This window comes from Lonchura striata, unplaced genomic scaffold (genome assembly GCF_046129695.1).
Source record: "Lonchura striata isolate bLonStr1 unplaced genomic scaffold, bLonStr1.mat Scaffold_92, whole genome shotgun sequence".
Lineage (NCBI taxonomy): Eukaryota > Metazoa > Chordata > Aves > Passeriformes > Estrildidae > Lonchura > Lonchura striata.
In genome coordinates, this window is record NW_027461191.1 from 1,344,548 (window position 1) to 1,360,560 (window position 16,013).

Consider the following 16,013-nt stretch of genomic DNA (forward strand, 5'->3'; position numbering starts at 1 on the left):
AGCTAAGGAAAGAGGAGAAATAGGGGACATTTCTTATCTACAGTGTTTGCCTTCCTGATCAACCACTCCACCTGCTGAATTCCTGCTTCCTGGGAAGTGGCTGAACATCCATGATGATGGGAAGGAGAGAATAAAATTACTGGCTTTTTTCTCATTGCTGGTGCATGTAAAAACTTCCTCTTTTGCTACAGAAAACTGCCTTACCTAAATCTACGATTTGTCTCCCATATTATTTTCTCTCCCCTGTCCAGCCAAGGAGGGGAGTGCTAGAGTGACTTGGTAGGCACGTGGACTCCAGCGGAGGCTACTCACAAGAAGAAGAAGCCACAGAATGCCTGCTGTCCTCTGTCAGCAACTGTCAGTATATGTCATGTGAGGCTAAATCTGCCCTTAAGTATATTTTAATTTCTTTCTGCTTTTGATTCTGTTATATTAAAATAAATGCTATTATTTACCCTCTTAATCTTAATTATCCCTCCTTCTTGTGCGACCCAGGGATATTGTGTAGGAAGGGAGTCTTACATTGTATTTAGGTGAAATAAATGAATATGCAACCACTTTTTAAAACTTTTTGTACTATCCTCATCAGAGCAGGAATGAACGGAAATGGGCACAGCTTTGTGGCTGCCCCAGCTCTGGGATGGGCCCTGGGCCTGGAGCAGGAGCAGCTCTGGAGGGCCCCAGAGCCGGGGCTCTTGTGCTGGCCTGGGCAGATGGGATGGCAGGAGGGGCTGCAGAGCTCTCAGCACCTCAGGCAGAGGGGAGCAGGGCAGCCAGGGAGCTCCTTTGGCCTTGGCCAAGCCCCTTCCCCCATGGTGGGGCTGAGTCCTGGCTGAGCTGCAGCTGCTGCTGTGCCCTTGGCAGGGGCTGAGGCCGTGGGGCAGTGCCCAGAGCAGCCTGGGCTGAGCAGAGCTGTGGGGCCAGAGCCAGCTGGGCTGTGCTGGGGAGAGGCAGAGCTGGCAGGGAGCTGGGCTGGGCTGGGAGAGCCTGGCACAGCAACCATCAGTGTCCATCTCAGCCTGGCTGAGCGGGCAGGGGCAGGACTCAGCCCAGGCCGTGTGGGGCAGGGCCAGCGCCTGGGCAGGCATTGAAAACAGGCAAGAGCCCCAGAGAGGAGGCTGCTCTGTGCCCTTGGGGCACGGACAGAGCAGGGAGGGGCCCAGGACATTTGTCAGCACCAGCCTCTGTCTGTGCCAGCCCTGGGCAGCCCTGGCTGCTGAGCCCAGCTCTGCCCTGGGCTGAGTTTGGCTGTGGCCCAGCTCCATCCTCCTGCGGGGCTCAGGGCCTGTTCCCGGCCATGGCCAGCCCTGGCCGCCTCTCTGCTGGCCCCGAGGCCGGCAGAGCCCGGGCAGGGCTGTCTGTGCAGCCCCACAGGTGCCACGGGCTCTGCAGGAGCTGGCAGAAGCTGCCCAGCAGGGAGGCCATGGGGCACAGAGCCCCAAGGCTGCCCAGGGCCCCACGGCACAGGGGCCGTTCCCAGCCGCAATGCTCCTGTCCTGGGCTGGGCTGCACAGGGGCTGTGGCACCAAGGCTGGGCCAGCACAGGGCCACAGAGGGGCCACGCAGCCGCTGCCGGGGCTGGCAGCAAGGCCGGGCACAGACAAGGAATTGCTGAGCATGGCCTGCGCTGGCCAGGGCTGCCTGTGCCCAAGGCAGAGCTCAGCTGCCCTTGGGGGCTGCAGGAACACTCAGGAGCCCAAAGAGCCTCCATGGCTGTGCTGGAGACCAAGGCTGGAGCAGGGAAATGCAGGGCTGCTGTGCCATGGGGAGGGCATGGAATTCCAGCACACAGCTCTCTGATGGTCCCGGCACCGTGCTGGGCCCTGTTCCAGACTGGAGCAGAGCAGATGTTGATGGCACAGGAGCCCTGCGGGGCTGGCAGGGACCTGCAGCTTGCAAGGTGCTCTGCTCTCCCTCAGCTCCTCTCGGAGAGATCCAGTCCCAGCTCAGCACCTCAGGGCACAAGTGGCACTGCCTGTTCATGGGCACACAGCTGATGTCTGCCTGGAAAGGGACACAGGTTTTAATACTTGTACTTTTCATATTATGGAAGCAATTTTTTATTATCTAGGTTACTTCAGTGCTTTTAAGAAATGGCAAAGTTTTCCCACCTTGAGCAGGAATTTTCTTCAAGTGTACTAATGGTAGGAGGAGAAATTACTGACATTGCCTTCTACTTTTGTCACCAATTTTCTGTTTATTCTTTCCTCTCCCTCTTCCTTCAGGTGTTTCCATCTCTCCTATTGAAATAGCCATGTCTAAGGACATCTCTTAACTAGTCCAACTGGATCTATGTCCTTCCTGCTGCTCCCAGATTTCCTCCACCTGATGCTATCTGGTCATTCAAGTACCTCTCAATTGACTGGTTTCATGCTTTGAGCTTCAGGGAGTTGCCAAATCTTCCCGAAATTAATATAAATATTATATAAGTCAACATCCTTATTGTTCTTAAATCTATCTAAGAACTACCTTTTTTTATGTCTTTATCTGAAGCTGTTCCTGTATGGAAATCCCTTGGGGATGGGGACATATCAGATGCTGCTGGGACATCCCAGAGAGCTGAGGGAAGACCTGTGATGGTTATTAAACTGTTCAAATGCTCATTTTGTGTTTGTTGGCAAGAAACCTTTCTGTGCCTCTGAGTGTCACCATCCCTGAGCCCAAAGGACACAAACCTGATGAGTTGTGGTTCCCCCTGCAGGGGCACTTGGACCTTGGCTCTGAACAGGAGAGCTCTTCATCCACTTTCCCTCTTTTCTCCCCTCTGGCCATGGAGGGAACTCCTGACTTCAGCCTGTGACTCGTGTGTGCAAAGAGCAAATCTGGGCAGAATCGGGGCAGGGAGGGTCTGGGGGGGCCTTGGGATCAGTGCTGGGCACAGAAGGTGTTTTCCATTGCTCTGAGACTGTCTGCTGTGCAAAGTGGATTTAATAGTCAGCAGAGGAATTACTTTTGCATTTGATGGAACTGTGCCTTCCCTTGGCTTTGTTGGCTGGCAATAAATGAACATCCCTCTTTGTCTGTGGCAGCTCCTTCTCCAAGGAAAGCAGGTGGGAGTTGGAGCCCAGGAGCTGAAAGCTGCAGGTGCAGCCTGGCCTGGAGGGAGCTCAGATTTGCACAAGGCTGCTCTGAGTGCCAGGGCTGGGATGGGGGAAATGGTGGGGTGGGGGTAGGGACAGAGTCTGATGGATTGTCAGCCACAAAGGGTCTTGATTTTCATATCTATTCAAACTGCATGAGGAGGTACTTGGATTCAATGTCAATTGGAGATTGCACATATCAATGTATTAACTAAAAAATCAAAATGGGACCTGAAAAATGGTTTCGCACTCCCTGTGTAAATAAAATTCATTCATTTCAACTACACTAATGGAATCAGCCTAACCAACCACAAAGGATTTGGAAACTTAAATCAAATTATTCCCAGAGGTTTGGCTTGTTAAGGTGTTCTGAATGTTAATGAGCCCTGGGGCACTGAATTCCTGAACTGAAGAGCTGAAGGCTGAAGAAGCCTCTGGAGCAGTAAAATTCAGCAGCAGCCTCCAAGTTGCTGAGGATGTCAGCAGCCCCCACTGAGGCCATCCCTGCCCAGAGGCCCTGGGGGAATGGGAAGACAAGGAGAGCGTCCCTGGGGCTGGGACAGCAGAACTCAGAGGCACCAGCGGCTCCAGCTGGGAAATGGAGTGAGGGATGGGGCTGTGAAAGCCCTGCCTTGGCTGTGCCAAGCAGGACACACAAGCCCTGACCCCCATACAATAAAAACTCTCTCAAGGAGATATTTGAAAGGAATGACAATTGTTTGTGTCCTCTGAGTTGGATGCACTGGAGAAATACCAACAAGAGATTATCAGGAGCTCAAAACAACAAAACAGCCATTACTGGCAACATAGAAGATCTGAGAAACTTTGAGAAAAGGTTTAATAGGATATTCAGTCAACAAAAAACACTTCTCAAAGCATTGACTTGGCCCATTCAACATCACTAACTATAAGCCATTTATGTTACTCAAATTTGGCAAGGGTACAGAAATAGATGAAGAAGACACAGAAGGAGAGAAAGACATAAAAGGTGTAGAGAAGCACACACAGAGCTACCATCTCCTGGATTCCAGCAGTGTTCAGATAGAAATTCCAAGAGGAGGTAGGGTCAAGATGTGTGCTTGCCTTGTGGTCAGCCTTAAATACCCCTTGGTCTTCCTGGGCCCTTCCCCCAGGTGGGACTTGGGGTCATTTGGTCACTCAGGAGCTGGGCTGGGGCTCCAGAGGTGGCTGTGGAGCATTGCCTGTGCTGTGCCAGGGACTGGCAGACACTGCTGGGCTGGGATAGAGGCTCTGGGGGGATTGGGGTTCCTGGGCAGGGCAGTGCTGGGGTTCCAGGGCAGGGCAAGGCTGGACCTGCCCCTTCCTCCCCCACACATGAAATGTTTCCAGCCAACAATCTCCTCCAGTCTGTCACAACAGTCAACATGGGAGGTGAAATCCCAATATGGCCATTGGCACCTACAGGAGAAGGACAGTTCTTTTCCATAGGAAGGAAAGCACAGAGCCCCACTGTTTGGAAGGCAGGTGAGAGCATTTCTAGGCCAAGGCCAGTCAGATTTGTCAGGAATGGCAGATTTTGTCTGGAGGCAGCCTTTGGATATAGGGAATTTTGGAGACAGAATCCCAGTTTCACCCATGGGCACCTGGAGAAGCAGGACAGATTTTTCCCATAGGAGGGAAAGCATGGAGCCTTCCCCAGTGTTTTGTGGACAGATGGGAGGTGACACTCATGAAACCATTGCCAGCCAGACTTGTCCTTGCAATATTCTTATGGGAACAATCCAGGCATATAAGGAAATTTGGAAATAAAATCTGAATTCTGGCCATGGGTGCCTGATGGAGAAGCAGAGTCCTTTTCCATAGGAAGGAAAGACCTGAGCTGCAGTGTTCCAGTAGGAGATGAGAAGATATCCTCAACATGCCCAGGTAAGCTGGATCAGTCAAGTCGTCCTCCGGAAGCCAAACCATCCAGACCTGTTCCGTGTTTCTTTGGTTTTATGGTGCTCCATAGTGTCACAATGGCACCTTGCATCCATGGGGCACCACAGTGTCATAATGGTGCTTTGGTTCCATGGGGTCCCACAGTGTCACAATTGACCCTATGTTCCACAAGGCCCTGCAGTGTCCCAGTGGTCTCCGTGGCTCCCCAGGCCCCACAATTTCATGGGACTCCTCTGTTCCATGAGCCCTGTAGGGTCACAATGGACATTTGGACCATGGTGGTTTGCTGTGTCACATTGGTCTCCTTTGGATCCACAGTGTCACAATGGACCACTGATGACACGAGGCCCTCCAGTGTCACCCTGTAGTTTTTTGTTCAGTGCAGCCTTGCAGTGCCACAAAGACACTTGGTTTCATAAGGCCCCACAGTGTCACAATGGCCCCTTGGTCTCACAGGCCCCACACAGTGTCACAATGGTCCCTTGGTCTCACAGGCCCTACAGTGTCACAATGGTCCCTTGGTTCCATGGTTCCTGTGCTGGTGCATTCCACCCTCCCCTTCTCAGGCCGCCCTGCCAGCTGAGAAATGCTCGCTGGCCTCGGCCTTGGCCAGCAGCCCCTGGGCTCAGCTCCTCTGGAGCTCAGCACAAACACGCTCTGCTCCAGGCACTGCTGCTGCCCAGCCAGCTCCTAGCTGCTTTAGGAGCAGCCCTGGGAACTGTTTGTGTTCCCTCAGTGGCACAACATCCCTGTTCTCAGCCTGCCAAAGAAAGCTGCTGATGCCAAGTGCGGCCAGGATGAAACATGGCTGGGACTGCAGCCCCTCTCTTGGGGCCCTACAAACAGCGATCCAAAAGGAGCCCTTGGAGCTCTCCTGGGCCAGCGACTCCCTCTGAGTGGGGCCTCTCCGAGCCGGGAACTCTCCCGTTTGCTGCACTCGGGGATCCCCAACAACGAGGGAGCCTGGGCCGATCCCCCCACTCCTCCAGGCTCAACCCTTCCCTGCTGGGGAGATGCCACAGCATCCCAAGGGAGCATTTCCCTTTGCTCAGGGGAATTTCTCACAGGTGCCTTGCACTGACTCTCTGTGTCTGTGTGCACACAGGAGTGCCTGTGCTGGGCAAATGTGGCAGGAATGCTGCTCCTGGAGGGGTCTGAGTGCCTTGGATAGCTGAGCCAGTCAGTCCTGTAATAAGTTCAAGTCATGAGGAATAACCTAAATTAAATGCTTCTAAGAGTTTTTCTTTTGCTAAGTTGTTAGGTTTAATATAAGTTATAAGCTAAGTTGAATATTGTTAAATGTTATTCCTCTGTTAAATTGCAAAGTTATAGGTAATTAGTTAGGTTAAATACTGTTAAGTGTTGTTCTATTGCTAAATTGTGAAATTAAAGGTAGAAGTTAACCTTAAGGGATGTAAAGTCCTGTTAAATTTGAGCCCAGTAAAGCTTTTAGGCTGAATTCACTCCATCCTTGTCCTCACTGTCCATGTGTATCACACACACACAGGGATGGTTCTCAGTTAATTTCTGGTTTGATTGCCTGGATTTGGTTTGGTTTTGTTGTTGCTTTGTTTCCTTGCTGTGCCTGAAGTGTCCAGTCAGGAGCAGAGTGACTCTTGCCAAGGAACTTTGTGCTGCTGTCACTTTAATATTAAATCTGGTTTTTGCTGGGGATTTTTTCAGCGCTCTCAATCCCTCGTTGGTCACAGGGTGAAGGAGCCCTGGCCCAGGCTCTGGCCCTGGGGGACACGGGGACGCTGCCGGGGGTCCCTGTCCCCCTGTCCCACCCCCCATGGCTCCAGCCCCCGTCCCCATGTCAGGCTCTGGGGTCGATCTCGTGGAACATCCTCTGGGGGAGGCTGCGGCGCCGGGGGCAGGTGGACCCGGGGGGACAGGGGACCCCGCTGTGCACGAGCAGCGTTGGACTTCTCTGGGGGAACTGGGAGGGGAATGGGGCAGAGTGACCTCCCCAGTGAGCTCACACAGCCCCTGTGATGTCACACAGCCCTGTGATGTCACACAGCCCCTGTGATGTCACACTGCTGCACTAGGACACAAAATAACTCACGCACTGATTTTAAAATTAAAAAGAGTAAAAGGAAGTAACTTTTATTTTTGATTTATGTAATATCTGATTTTTTTAAAGAGGCAGTGATTTGGAGGATGTAATTGCTACTTCTCTAACTTCACAGGTTAAACTCACAGTCCACCAATTCTCTCTTCTTATAAAGAAGAATGTACAACAATTATTATTTACATAAACAGTGCATGAGAATTCTAGTAGAAATATGTAAACATTAGGAGACATAGAAAACATTAAAAAGTACGTTAAAGCATTCAAATAAGCATGGTGATATTACATAACCTTCCTTTGCTGTCACACAGACATCTCTGTGATGTCACACAGCTCCTGTGATGTCACACAGCCACAGTGAGGTCACACAGCTTTTTGTGATGTCACACAGACCTCTCTGTGATGTCACAGTGACACCTCTGTGATGGTCACACAGCTCTCTGCAATGTCACATGGAAATCTCTGTGATGTCACAGCGCTCACTGTGATGTCATATGGCCATCTCTATGATGTCAGAGAGCTCACTATGACATCACACTGACATCTCTATGATGTCACCCTGACTTATCTGTGATGTCACACAGCTCTCTGTGATGTCACATGGACATCTATGTGATGTCACAAAGCTTCCTATGACATCACAATGACATCTCTATGATGTCACACTGACATCATTGTGACATCACACAGCTCTCTGAGATGTCACATAGGCATCTCTGTGATGTCACAGAGATAACTGTGATGTCACATGGACATTTCTGTGATGTCACAGAGCTCACTGTGATGTCACATTGAGATGTCTGTGAAGTCACACTGACCCTGTGAGGTCACAGAGCTTATTGTGATGTCACACAGACATCTCTGTGATGTCACGATAACATCTGTGTTATGTCACACAGCTCTCTGTGATGTCACACAGACATCTCTGTGATGTAACACAACCTCCTGTGTTGTAATCCAGACATTTCTGTGATGTCACACAGCTCTCTGTGACATCACTTGCACCTGTAAGTGACGTCACACAGCTCCCTGTGATGTCACATGGACATTCTGTGATGTCACAGTGACATCTCTGTTATGTCACACTGACCTTGTGAGGTCACATGGCTTTTTGTGATGTCACACAATCAACTCTGTCACTTCACATTGATATCTCAGTGATGTCACACTGACATCTTCATGATGTCACACAACCTCCTGTGATGTCACATTAACATCTTTGTGATGTCACACAGCTCTCTGTGATGTCACACTGAGATATCTGTGAAGTCACACTGACCCTGTGAGGTCACACAGCTTTTTGTGATGTCACACAGACATCTATGTGATGTATCACAAACTGCTGTGTTGTCACCTAGACATTTATGTGATGTCACACAGACTTCACTCTGATGTCACAAGGCTCTCTGTGATGTCACACGGACATCTTTGTGATGTCACACAAACTTCTGTGATGTCACACAGCTCTATGTGATGTCACACTGACACCCCTGTGATGTCTCACAGCTCTCTGTGACATCACACTGAGATTTCTGTGATGTCATAATGGCGCTATGAGGTCACACGGACATGTCTGTGATATCACAGTGACCTTGTGAGGTCAATGGCTTTTTGTGATGCCACACAATCAGCTCTGTGACTTCACATTGACATCTCTGTGATGTCACACAACCTCCTGTGATGTCATATTAACATCTCTATGATGTCATACAACTCTCTGTGATGTCACACAGACAGCTGTCTGTGATGTCACACTGACATGTCTCTGATGTCACACTGACATCACAGCCTGGAGCAGAGCCCGCGCGGCCTCGGGCTGCAGCAGCGGGCAGGGGCACAGCTGCCAGCCCGCACACCGAGCACCGCGCTCAGGGGCTGCTCCAGGCTGGGGCTGCGGCTTCCCGGCCCTCCTTACCAGGATCTCAATAAACCTCCACAGTTTCTCCTTCTTTACAGACTTTTCAAGATCTCTCCTGTTCAGGAATTTGGCCACACAAAGCAGGGTTTCCTGAGAAGCCTGGAGAGCAATAGAGACATGGAAATGGCCCCGCAGCCCAGGGCCCAGGATCAGCATCCCTGTGCCAGGGCCAGGAGAAGGCTGCAGCCCGCCAGGCGCCAAGGCAGGAGGCAGCCGAGCACCCTCCCAGGGGGACAGCAGCAGCCCATGAGTCCTCACCTCTGCCACACACTGATTCTCCTCATGGCAGTGGAAGAAGAGTGGCAGCAGGCTCTGACACACTTGTGTCATCAGGGGCTTTTTTCCTTCTTCTGCTATAGCAGACAGCAAGGTTCGAAAGACAAACATGGAGAGCTGCTGCACGTGGCTATCATCCTGTGGAACAGGAAGGAAATAAGACCTTGGCATCAGCTGATTCTGGCCCACGTTGGTGCAGGCCTGCATCTCCACAGGGCACCAAGTGTCTGGGCAGCAGCCAGTGGCCGTGGCTGAGGGCACAGAGCCTTACGTGTTCAAAGAGTGGCAGGAGCACCTTAGCCAGCTGCAGGGCGATGGGGCTGGGTATTGGGGCGTCATTATCCAGGAACAAATCACTAAGTAGAACAATGGCCATCCTGACCACATCACTATCATTTTCCTGCAGGAGCTCCCCGAGGCTTTCGGTCAGGCTCCACATTCTTTTGGCCTGTGCAGAGCAAAGGTGTGTGAAAGGCCACCCTGCTGCCACAGGGCCCAGAGGCCAAAGCCCTGTCCCGCAGCACTCAGGCAGCTGAAGTGGGAGGCAGGAGAGCTGGGAGCGGCTGCCCCAGTGCCTGAAGCCCAGCCAAGTTCCAGCGACTGCGTTCCCCAGCCCCACGCTGCCTGCACGGCTTCAGCTGCTGCCCCTCCTTACCAGCGAGGGATTATCCCTGAGCAAGAGGAGGGCCCTCAGAACCTGGCGGCGCATCTCTGTGCACTCACTCAGCAAGTGCCTCGACAAGAGATCCATGATGCTGTCACTGCATGCACTCAAGTCCAGGCAATGCAGGACCTGAAAGGCACAGGGCAGTGACAGGGGACCCGGCCTGCAGGAGCCCAGAACCGCACAGGGCGGGGACCAGGCAGCAGCACAGGGCGTGGGCACCATCCCAGGCAGCTGCGGCTACGAGAGGGCAGAGAGCTGGGAGGCAGCGCCGGCCTTCAGACTCACCTCCACAAGGAATGCCAGGGCAGGGAAGTGCCAGTATGGCATCTCTTTGCTGAGAAACTCAAGGAGACAGCCTGAGATGCTTTTGCACAAGCAGATGGATTCATTGCGCATCTCCCTGGAAGGCAGAAAATGGCACTAAGATGTGGCAGCAGCTCTCTGGCCTCAGAGAGAAACAGACAACTTTCCCAGGCATCACCTGAGAAAGTCTGAGAAGATCAGAGGAAAGAATGAAAAAACATTCTTGTCTTAACATGCTGCACCTGGTATTTTGAACACGTGGAATATGTTACGGAGATTTGTCTACCAAAGGGTGCTTTCTTAATTAACTAATGGTGATAGTGTTTAGACTAGAAAACCAATTCAATCAACCTATATCATAACTATCTAAAAGAACAATGGGTTTCTTAATAAAGATTATTATTAATCAGACTTCTGCAATACATGGAGTCAGTGATAATGATTACCCTGCTGGGGGCCTGCTCCTACAACACTAAGACCCTGAGCTGGGGTGGGAAGCCCCTCCCAGGACAGACTGATGCAGTTCTTGTCTTTACCCCCCACCCTGCAGGGGGACCTGGGCCCTTTGAGATGTGGCTGCTACTGGGCACCTTCCTCTCCCAGCCTTTCCCAGTCTGCTTGGCCATCCCTCGTGCCTCTGGCCCACAGCCACAGGGACTGAGTGGAATACCCCAGACACAGAGCAGAAATGCCGGGAGCAATGGGGAGAAGGGGGTCTCACCTGGCCAGCAGACCCACGGCATAATGGTGGGTGTCAGCACAGAGCAGCGTGTCCCAGCCACGCTTGCGCTCCATTGACAACACCACATCCTCATAGTCCATTCGGCACAGCAGGGACTTCAGGGTCCTCACTGCAAACCTGAGTGCAGAGCAAAGCCCTGGTCACACTGGGAGCACTGGCTCCTACCCTGGCTGTGTGGCAGGGACAAAAGGACTGGGATGCAGCACTATTTGGGGCTAGTGGCAAGGCTGTGTTCTTCCTGGCATCCCTTCCAGAAGGTATCACCCGCCTCTGGCATCTCTTTGGTGCTGAAGAACACTTGGAAGAGCAGATGCACAAATAACTGCGGGAAATGCTCCATCACTATATCAGGGACACAGCGCTGCTGGAGGATCTTCCACATCACCACAGTTGCCTGCAAAGGACGAAGCCCCCCAGTACAGCGCTCAGTGCCGAGGTGTTCGTGTGACAGGGCCCGAGCGTGGCAGGGAGAGGCCCAGAGAGACACAGGGGGAGCAGCGGGCCTGGTGGCCCTGCAGCTGTCCCTAGGCCAGCTTTCAGGCCCTGAGGCAGGGAGATGCAGTGGGGGAGGGAGGATGGAGAACTGCTGGAGAGGTGACCTTGGGGCCAGCAAAGGCCACTGGCAGAAACTCACAGCCAGGGTAATGACACCCATTTTGTCCCCATCGGTGGTGCACGTGCTGTGCTCTGGCCAGCTCCCCAGCACATCCAGGAATATCTGCTGTGCCAGCTTTGCAGTCCAGGGCGTGCACATGATGGTCTTCCACATGGCCATGGCAGCTCTGTGGGGTTAGAGCTCTGTCTCAGGGGATCTCAGACACAGCACCGTGGCCTGGGCATCTCTAGGGGCCCAGGTTGATCATCGGCTCTGCCTTTGCTCACTGCCCCTCTCCAGCAGCAGCCAGGCAGCCCAGCCCTGTGGGGACAGGCCCCTGTGGGGCAGCGAGGGAGCACGGCAGCAGGATCGGGGATGACATGCCAGGGCTGGGAAAGGGAGCAGCCAGAGGGCCCTGGGACTCTCTGTGGGTCAGACACCTGGCACAGGCTGTACAGGGCGATGGGTTGGGGTGAGCCCTGAGCCCTCTGGGCAGGTGGGCCCCGTACCTGTCACACAATGGGGCCACACGCAGGAGTGTCATTACTGCCTCATTTGGCTGCGCTTCTGTGAGATACAGCAGGGCGTTGTCCAGCCTGTGCTCTGCAGAATCATTGGCCATGAGCCACTGGTGGATGTACCTCACCATGGCGGGCACCTGGAGAAGGCACAGGGAGACTTGGAAAGCTGCCAGAGGGAGCAGTGTTCCCAGTGTCCCCAGAGAAGTGCTTCCCTTCCCACTGCACTGCGATGGCCTCAAAGGCTCACAGGGCCCAGCACTGTGGCTTGGGAAGCTATGTGACTTATGGGGGAATTGAAGCCTGACCACAGCTGCCTACTTGCTCTACTCTGGAAACACCTCTCTGCACAAGCAAATCCAGCAGGGCGGCACTGGTCTCATGTCCGAGGAGCTCTGAGTAGGCTCTGAGCCCAGGGCCCATGGCGCTGCTCTCTTCCTGCCGAATTCTCTTGATGAATTTGCAAACGAGCTGTAGAAGGGCAAGAAGCCATGGAGTGCTGCAGGCGTGCTGCTGGGCTGAGCAGTGCAAGCAGGCCCAGCCCAGGTGGGGATGGCTGCAGGTACCTGCGCTGTTCTGCGGAAGCGGCCACGGGTGCGTTCCTGCTCTCGTGTGCGCTGCACGGCTGCACCTGGCAAAGAGCGAGCGCAGCCCGAGCTGAGGGGCTGCGGGAGAGGCCGGAGAACACAGCCCAGCCCTGCGCTGCCCAGGCAGGGACAGCCCCGCGACGGCCCAGGGCACGGAGCACAGCTGTGGGATGTCTGCCCGGCCCCTATTCCATCCTGTCCATGGGCACGGCCCCAGGGGATGGGATGGGATGGGATGGGATGGGATGGGATGGGATGGGATGGGATGGGATGGGATGGGATGGGATGGGATGGGATGGGATGGAATGCTCGCAGGTCTGAGCTCTACGTCACTGCCTGGATTCATGGCTACTTGAAGGAGAAGGTGGCTCGGAAAAGGTCCGAGTCAGCAAGTGCTGCAGTCATGCCTTGAGGGCACCTGCAAGAGTGAAGTCTTGGCAAGGCTACAGGACAGCAAGTCCTGCACTCTGCTCTTGAGGGCTCCAGCCACAAGGACAGGAGACTCCTGTCAAGGACGGTGCTAAGCAAACGCCACAGTCTGCTCTCGAGGGCAGCTGCAGAAGAGATGCCTCGGGAAGGCCAGGGGTCACCAAGTGCTCTGCTCTGGCCACGAGCTCACCTGCAGGAGTAATACCTTGGGAAAGCTCTGGGTCAGCAAGGAACGAGTGGCTGTGCGAGGGCTCCTCACAGCACCGCTCTCTCCCGTCCTGTCCCGTTGCATGCACTGAGCACTGTGGCGTGGCCATGTCACTGCCAACATCTCTGCCACAGCATGTCACAAAGGGCCCTTGGATCCCCTGTCCCGTTCCATTCCACGGTGACCATGCTGCACCATGTCACAAAGGGCCCTTGGAATCCCTGTCCCGTTCCATTCCACAGTGACCATGCTGCACCGTGTCACCAAGGGCCCTTGCACGCACTGCCACCTGCCCTGGGGCCAGCCCCAGCCCCCCAGAGTGGCCCAGGGTGGAAGGAATGCCTTGCCCCAGGTGTGTCAGACAGCCCAACAGGATCTTTAGAAAGGGCTCAGCCCATCAGCAAACGCTGCCCTGCTCTGCGGGCTCAGAGCAGCAGGAGCCCCCACAGCTGCCGACGCAGCCGCGGCGGGAAGGGCACGGGGCCTCCACAGAAGCTGGCACGGCCTCCTCGGGACACGTCCCACATGGTGGCCATCCTAAGCACGGCCGTGGGACACAGACCAGGAACGTGTGGACCAGGGCAGGAATGCTGCTCTGAGCCCTGGGGCCCGGGCAGCGCTGACAGCAGCAGGTGAGGCACAGTCCCCGCCCAAGCAGAGTTCCCCCGAGCCCTGGCTGCACCAGTGCCCATCTCCAGAAACCCATGCCCCAAAAGGGCTTCTCTGCCAGAGGGCAGCCAAAGCTGGTTTCTGTGAGAGCAGTGGTCCTGTATAAAAGGTGTAGTTGGTCCAGTGGAAAACCCCAGCTGTGTCCTCTTGGAAACCTGTGGGAAAGCTGCCTCTCTGTGTAGAAATCCCAGGATATATCTAGGTGGGAATGTTTAGCTCTTCCCCCTGGGTGGAGCATCTCACCATGGGCTGATGTCATTCTGAGTAACACGGTGGGTCCTTGATAAAAGCCAGGACATCAAAAAACGGGAAAGCTGGCAGACAGAACGCACATCCAACCAATATTATTAATGCCACGTTCTCCGCTTATTTGAGAGAAGATGGCAGTTTTTATACACATCTACATAGTTTACAATTTACAAAGGCACTATGATTGGCAAGCTAACGTTGTTTATCTTTGTCTTAAGGTGGCTGAAAACTTACACTATAAACCTCTAATACTTCACACCCAGACAGCCCAGTGCTCCCCATCACACCTTAATACAATTTCTAACTGCGCCAGAAACTCTTAATTTCTAACTGCGTCAGAGGCTGGAAGGCCTCACAAGGCCCAAATCTGAGGCCCAGACTGGAGTAGCTCAAATATCATTCCAAACATAAATCATGACCTCTGTCTCAGAAATGCTTCAACACTTGATCCCCTGTTAAACAGAAATGTCTCTGGAGGGAGTTATCTCTGAGCCATGTGGGAAACATTGATGGGCCCATTCACAGGAGATAAGGAAAACAGTCCAGAGGCAACTGCTACACAGATGGCAAAAGAAAACATCTGGACTCTCAATCTCAGACAAGAAACGAACTGTAGGTTTACTGATAAATGAAATTGGATATTGAAAGATTAAATAAACGATGGGGAAAAAACATAGATTCCATGAAAATTAAAATCTAAAAGTGAGTGTCATACATTAGAGGGGAATCTTTGGTATCAGACATATCAGGAAGTCTGTACCACTTAAGTACCTCATCCAGTGTGGAAAGACAGAAGGGAAATTAGGATAAAAAGGAGACTGTGTCCTTCAAAAATTGGAAAGACCTCAAGAGAATGCCCCATGGCCTCTCCCTTTATTTGAATAAAATAAAAGGACTCCTCTGTCTCTGTTTAGGACATAAACCTGTGGCAGCAGCTCTCTGGCCACAGAGAGAAACAACTTTCCCAGGCATTGTCCTGGGGGCAGGCTGTGAGAAGATCAGAAAAAAGAATGAGAAACAATTCTTATCTTCACTTGCTGCACCTGCTGTTGTGAACATGTGGAATGTGTTATGGAGATTTGTTTGCCAAAGGGTGTTTTTTTAATTAGCGAATGGTGGTGGTGTTTGGATTGGTGGACCAATTAGGTCCAGGTGTATTATAACTGTATAAAAGCAATGGGTTTCTTAATAATTATATATAATATAATGAAGAGGTTGATCAGCCTTCTGTGAATCATGGGGTCAATGCTAATTATTACCCAGCTGGGGGCCTGTGACAATGACATAAACCTCTGGTGTTTGTGGATTAATTTTCCTGACAAGTTCTTCCCAAACTGTTCAAACAGGGATCACTCTTCCAAAGAGCGCAGTCCTTCAAGGACAGCCTGCTCCAGCTCAGGTCCCCCCAGGATCACACGTCCAACCAGGAAACCTCCTCTGGGGTGGGCTCCTCTCTCCACAGGTCTGCAGGTCCCTGCCAGCAATCTGTTCCAGCACAGGCCTCCCACGGGCTCACAGCCTCCTCTCAGGCATCCTCCTGCTGGGGCATGTGCTCCTGCAGGGCTGCAGGGCAGTCTCAGCATCCCCGTGCCCTCCCTGTGCTCAGGGCTCAGCTGCCTCCCCAGGGCTGCCCCAGGGCTGCAGGGCAATCTCAGCATCCCCGTGCCCTCCCTGTGCTCAGGGCTCAGCTGCCTCCCCAGGGCTCCCCAGGGCTGCAAGGCCATCTCAGCATCCCCGTGCCTGGAGCACCTCCTGCCCCTCCTGCACGGACCTGGCTGTCTGAAGGGCTGCTCCTC

At 53.2% G+C, this 16,013-nt stretch overlaps 1 protein-coding gene across 1 annotated transcript in view; it reads right to left on the bottom strand.

The window, feature by feature from the left end:
• The window catches only part of LOC144248836 (uncharacterized), a 115,133-nt gene that overhangs the window by 39,400 nt on the left and 59,720 nt on the right, over positions 1 to 16,013 (bottom strand). The gene's annotated exons all lie outside the window — the stretch shown is intronic.